Source organism: Oreochromis niloticus, unplaced genomic scaffold, assembly GCF_001858045.2.
Source record: "Oreochromis niloticus isolate F11D_XX unplaced genomic scaffold, O_niloticus_UMD_NMBU tig00001027_pilon, whole genome shotgun sequence".
NCBI lineage: Eukaryota > Metazoa > Chordata > Actinopteri > Cichliformes > Cichlidae > Oreochromis > Oreochromis niloticus.
In genome coordinates, this window is record NW_020327295.1 from 12,432 (window position 1) to 18,269 (window position 5,838).

General features: G+C 36.0%; 1 long non-coding RNA gene across 1 annotated transcript; it reads left to right on the forward strand.

Moving 5' to 3' along the window:
* The first annotated feature begins 1,133 nt into the window (after positions 1-1,133).
* On the forward strand, positions 1,134-5,041 carry LOC109198256 (uncharacterized). Its single transcript, XR_002059151.2, has 4 exons — positions 1,134-1,181; positions 2,697-2,728; positions 3,358-3,384; positions 4,936-5,041. It is a non-coding gene; the product is annotated as an uncharacterized LOC109198256 (long non-coding RNA).
* Positions 5,042-5,838: the final 797 nt, after the last annotated feature.

Consider the following 5,838-nt stretch of genomic DNA (forward strand, 5'->3'; position numbering starts at 1 on the left):
TTGCAGATGACGTCAGGTGCAATCACCTCTCTTGCAGCGGCACTGCAGGCCACATAAATTATTTATGTAGATATTTTGCGAATATTTGTTATTCATTTTTTAAGAGCATAGTGCTATTTTCCAATTATTTCTTTAAATTCAGGTCAAGGTTCTATATGCCCCGAAAGCCCAAAGGTGATATAAGGATCAGTTTTTGTTTGATATATGGACAATTCAAGTTCAGCTTTTTAATTCTTTTAAGAGAGACCTTCGACTGGATGCTTTTATTTTTTGTTATTTTTTAAGAGTTCAAAATGTCCATTACATGAATAAAATTTCATTTACTTTGTAGCATTTCATACGCAACACACTATAGTTGTTTATACAAAGCATAAAGGTAAAAAACAATGTGTGCAGTGTTATCTTCATTTTAGATGTCAAAAAGTATTTGTGGCTCCCAGTGTTTTCTTTTCCGTGCAAACCGGGTCCAAATGGCTTTTTGGGTCTTAAATGTTGCTGACCCCTGGTTTAGATGATTGTCTTTAAAACCCTCACTGAAGAGTCTTGCTGGAGACAGCCACACATTTACCTCACTGCAGCAGGGGTGAAGAAGTGGGTGCAAGTCCATTTAGGTCAGAATTCATATGATTACAACCAATACATATTAGAATAAAATAAATAAATGTGCAATGAACATGTCAGGAGTGCTGTTAAAAATTCTCATGGCAGTGGGGTTAAAGGACCTCTTGAACCTCTGATTCCTGCAGTGCAGTGAGGTGAGCCTCTGAAGCTCCTACTGTCCTGTGAGGATGCTCAGGTGAACACCAACACCAGCCCCTTGGTGTTGTTGTTCAGGAGAAGACGGTTCTTATTACTCCAGCCAGTTAAATAAATTTATCATAATACACTACATTTTAACATAATGACCTTATATTTATTTATGACTTTTAACCATTACTTCAAATTCAAATAATCCTGTTTGAAATATTGATTCAACTTATAGAATTAAATTTCTGCTAGTTGTTTTCTGTTGCAAAGAAATCTAGTATAATAATATTTAAATTTACATATATATCTTTCACGTTTTCAATGCCAATTTTGTGTAATAACGGAGTTTCCCACTACCCGTGAATGCCTCTTTTTTTACGTCGCCGGCTCACTCCTGCATCTCCGCCCACTCTCTGCTGATCCCTGCCGGCCCGGTAAGCTGCTCTGCTTCTCTTCTCTGAAATTAAATGTCTATAAGCTGTTTGAGTGATTTACCGAGTTGTTGTCTGTGACTTGTAAAGCCAGTGAAAATATAAGTCATATTAAAGTAACACAATGGCTGCTTTTTTTTAGTGAAATGTTGTAATTTTAGTATTTAAACAAGTATTGGTAAGCTAGCCCTAACAACCTAAGCGCTAACGCCTAGCGGTCCTAAAGGCCCAGTGTGAAATTAATATGGTTCATTTGATTGTATAATACAGTTATTGTGTGGTTTTATTTGGTTCATTCGGTGTGTTAGTGTTTCTGAGTCTCTTAGGGAAGCTGTCTTTCTCCTCTTCACAAACCAGTCAGTTAAAACGGCCTCATTCTTTAGGTTGTAAGGTAATGAGCCACCATTTTAGAGCCACTGATTAGCTGTTGAAGCAGCAGGGTCGGCAACTTCAAAGGAGACATTTTACCGCCTCTGACTGAAAGCCACTTAAATGGCGCTATGAAAGTATGCTTCTAGCTCAGATTAACAAAAGTAGGACAATTTGCCACTAAATTTTAGCTGTTTAAGTATGCTTGTAGGTGACATTCACAAAGGTAGGATGGTTTGGCAGTGAATGCTATCGGCCAGTATTTTTTTTTAGCTAATATTCACAAAGGTAGGACGGTTTGCCACTGAATTTCGTGTTGTGCGCATGCGCAGAAACAACGGTAGGGTGGATTCCTAGAACACCGGGAGAAAAAGAGTCACGTGCCTGTGCGGATGTATATGTGTTGTGGGTTAATTAACAGAAGGGAGAGAGAGAGTGAGGATAAAACACATAATATAAGAATAATAACATCTCTTAACAAGAAGTTTTTTTTTAAATTAATTAATTTTAGTTTTTTAGTAAATTTTTAAGAACTGTTTAACACTTGTTTGTGCAGGTTGTTTTTTAAATAAAACCTACACCTGCAGCTCTGTTTAACTTCTCACTTTGTGAAAAATTAATGAAATATAAAAAAAGGCCACCTTCAAATAAATAAAATGCAGCAGTGCGCCATTAATATTATTAATATGATATGTAGATATTTAAAACAACAGCATATTAAATGATACTGTGTGCAGGTGATAATATTTTTAGGGCGCAGAATTTGAATGCAGACCAACTCAAATGTTAAAGCCTACAAATATATCACCCAATCTTTCATTTATGATTGTTCATGCTTTGAAATTGTGATGTCAGAATTTGATAAAGTGTGCAGTGCTAGGTGTAGCAAATCATTGCTTATGAAATTAGAGCTATCACATAGCTGAGAAACTTGTGTGGCTTATTACAAATGGATGAAACCACATTTTACCTTAATGAAGACAGTAATCTTTAATAAGGTGTAGAAAAAAGAGGTGAGTTGTTTGTTGCTGTGGTAAACAAAGAAGTGTACTGAATCTTTTGGACTACACAGATTGATGTAGTATTGACTGTGATGCTGATTTGAGTTTTCTCATTCTGTATTTTTGTGCTTTGTCTTTTGTTACACAGAGTGAAAGAGATCTTTGGTTTTGCCTTTGCTGGTAAGTAAACAGTGATTGTAATTGAAGCAGTATGAACCTGGCATTGCGTAGCACATTTGACGAGTTACATACAGTAGTTTGACTTTTTGTGATACGTTTCCATTTACTGATTGGCAAAAACACAAGATTTGTGACCTGTAGCAGCAAAGCCCCCACACAGGGCCTCTGACTGTCCCTGAAAATGTCCCTGAAGTTTAGTAGCCCATTTATGTATGATTTAAATTTCTTATGGCTTATTAAATCCAAACATAGTTAAATGTCAGATGTCTTTATACAGTTGTTCATTTTCTCCTTATGTTTGTGGATTTAAGTAGCAGACAAAAAAATTAAAAGTTGTCGTTCTTCACATGTTATTAGAACTGACTTGTGATAGAAAATGTTGGAGCCACAAAGCTTCTGTGTACGAAATATTTGGTATATCCTGCATTTGTGCCAACAAATATTGGTGCCTATTCTGAGACTCTGCAATTAAATTGTGCCCTCTTTAGACTACAGTGAGTTCATAAAGGCATGAAGAAATGGAGGATTTGACTAGTTATTTAATGTCACAGTAAATTGGATTGTGTGCGAAGAGGCTCAACAGTCTGAATCATTAAACAGTGATCTGATGTTTTGGTTCCTTTCTCTAGACTGCTGATCTGATCGTCTCAAGTCTGGTAAGTAAAGGTTTTGTCTGAGGTGCAGTGCTGGGAAAAGTCTTTCTTCCTTGCAGATTTATTTTGTTTATGGTTTTTTGTCACATGTTTCAAATCTTCTAACAAGGACGACCTGGATAAGTACAAATACAAGCAGTTTTAAAGTGATGATTTCATGTATGAAGCAGAGAAAACCAAACCAGAGCTATCTGTTCTCTAATACCCAGCTGTGAAAGCCCTGATAGCAACAACTACCATCAAGCATTTATAGTAACTAGTAATGACTGATTTACATCACTGGGGGATTTTGGTCCACTTTAATTTCAGAGTTGCCTTAATTAAGGTCAAAAATAGTGTTTTGAAATCATTTGAAGGATCTCAATTTCATTAAAGTCGAGATTCTGATTAGTCAGTTGGACTTGCTTGTGTGCTTCAGATCAATTTCCTGTTGCAAATCCCAAGTGTGATTAAACTCAGGACCTGATGAGTTGATGTAGGTCCTGAAGTAGTAAAGGAACTCTGGACCATCACAGTAATGGCACCATGTTTGACTTTAATGCTGGTGTTTTTCTGAAATACTTCTCTCACTTTAGAAGATTCAGTTTAGTACAGTGAGTCCGCACAGCTCTTGCTGATCATCAAGATGTTTTTAGGCAAATGTGAGAAAGGTTTTGTGTTCTTTTTGGCCAGTCAATAAATAATTTTGAGTTTAATGGATATAAAGTGTTTAAAGCAGGAGGCCTGAAACTGTCTGCTGTAACCTCAGTGTGTGGGTTTATTAGGACCATATAATATTTACAGTAAGTTACTGTAGCAGCACGTCTTGGTTTGACTTTATAGACTTAGTTTAGTGTTTTAATAGAACGCAAAAATGTCCTTATAACAGGTTCCACCACCATTTGTTAAACATTGTCATTCTGTTCAGTCCAATAATTTACTGTAGAACTCTTTAATATTTAAAGCCCTACATTTACTGTATTTTTGAGATTATAAGGCATAATGTCAATAAACAAGTCTGTTTTTAAGGCAGATTAAGCCAAACAAAACAGTCAGATAAGTCAAACTTTATTCAAGTCATTCACAAACAACTCTCAACACTGTTCAGTTGTAACACATAAAATACAGAACAATACACTCACTTTTTCAGTTCATTCCTCATCCACAAATCCATCAAACTCTTCATGGGTTGATCAGTTTGAAATCTGCTTCATAAGCATGTCTCTTAGCACGTGCCAGGTCCTTGTACACACACCATAATGTTATGTTGAAGCACCGTACGAATTACTGTGCGAGGGTCCTGACTATGGTAGCCATAATGCTCTGACAATACATCAAGCAGCGCAGCTTTGTAGTTTACTGAAGTCTTACTAAAATATTTGACAGAATTTTGATTTCTGTGTACCACAGAAATCCCATTTGAGGTCAGTAAGCATAACCAGAATTGATACACTAGGCACATTGTATATTTTTGAGAAAATGACAGGATTTTAGGTGTGCCATGTAGTCTGAAGAATATGGTAAATCCAAGCATATTGGAAATACGACTAATTCCAGGCCTTTTGTGTCTTACAGGTGACCTGCTGCAGAAGATCCTCTCTCTCTATCATTATAAGCAATTCTGTCTATCCTATCACTCTCCCGACTCTATCTAATTTGACAGCCATTCTATCTTGTATCCTCTATCCTCTACTGCTCTATCTAATTTGACAGCCATTCTATCTTGTATCCCTCTATCTCTACTGCTCTATCTAATTTGACAGCCATTCTATCTTGTATCCCTCTATCCCTACTGTTCTATCTAATTTGACAGCCATTCTATCTTGTATCCCTCTATCCCTACTGCTCTATCTAATTTGACAGCCATTCTATCTTGTATCCCTCTATCCCAAGCGCTCTATCTAATTTCAGAATCCAAGTTTTCAGAAATCCAAGTTTTCAGATTCCAAGTTTTCAGAAATCCAAGTACCAGTACTTGATCTATCTGTTACAGAATTCTGAGAGATCTCTGCTCTCACTGCTCCTTCTTTCCTGTCATTAAACTCTCTCACATTCAGTCATTTTGCTGAAAATTACAATTAGAAAGTTGAATATACAGTAGTAGAATATCAGTACAGTAGAACTTATAGTAGAAACTACTTATACAGCCCTACATTTGTAGTTTTAACTTGGCATTACTCTTTGGAATAAACACTGATAGTTTGGCTTACTGGTGCAATTACTTTGATACATTATATAAAATATACACCTTTTGAAAGGTTTATTTGTAATAAGATAATCTGACTATTCTGTAATATATTCAGAGTGCTATATTCACATAAATATTAAATTTGATTCAAATACATTTTTCAAGTCTGTTTCATTGGCTATAATATTTGACTACAAGTTTATACTATTATTATTTAAGGACAAACCCTTTTTTGTCACTCAGTGTAAGTGTTCAGTTAGAATTGTCATCTAGAGGCTGCCCTGAGAACC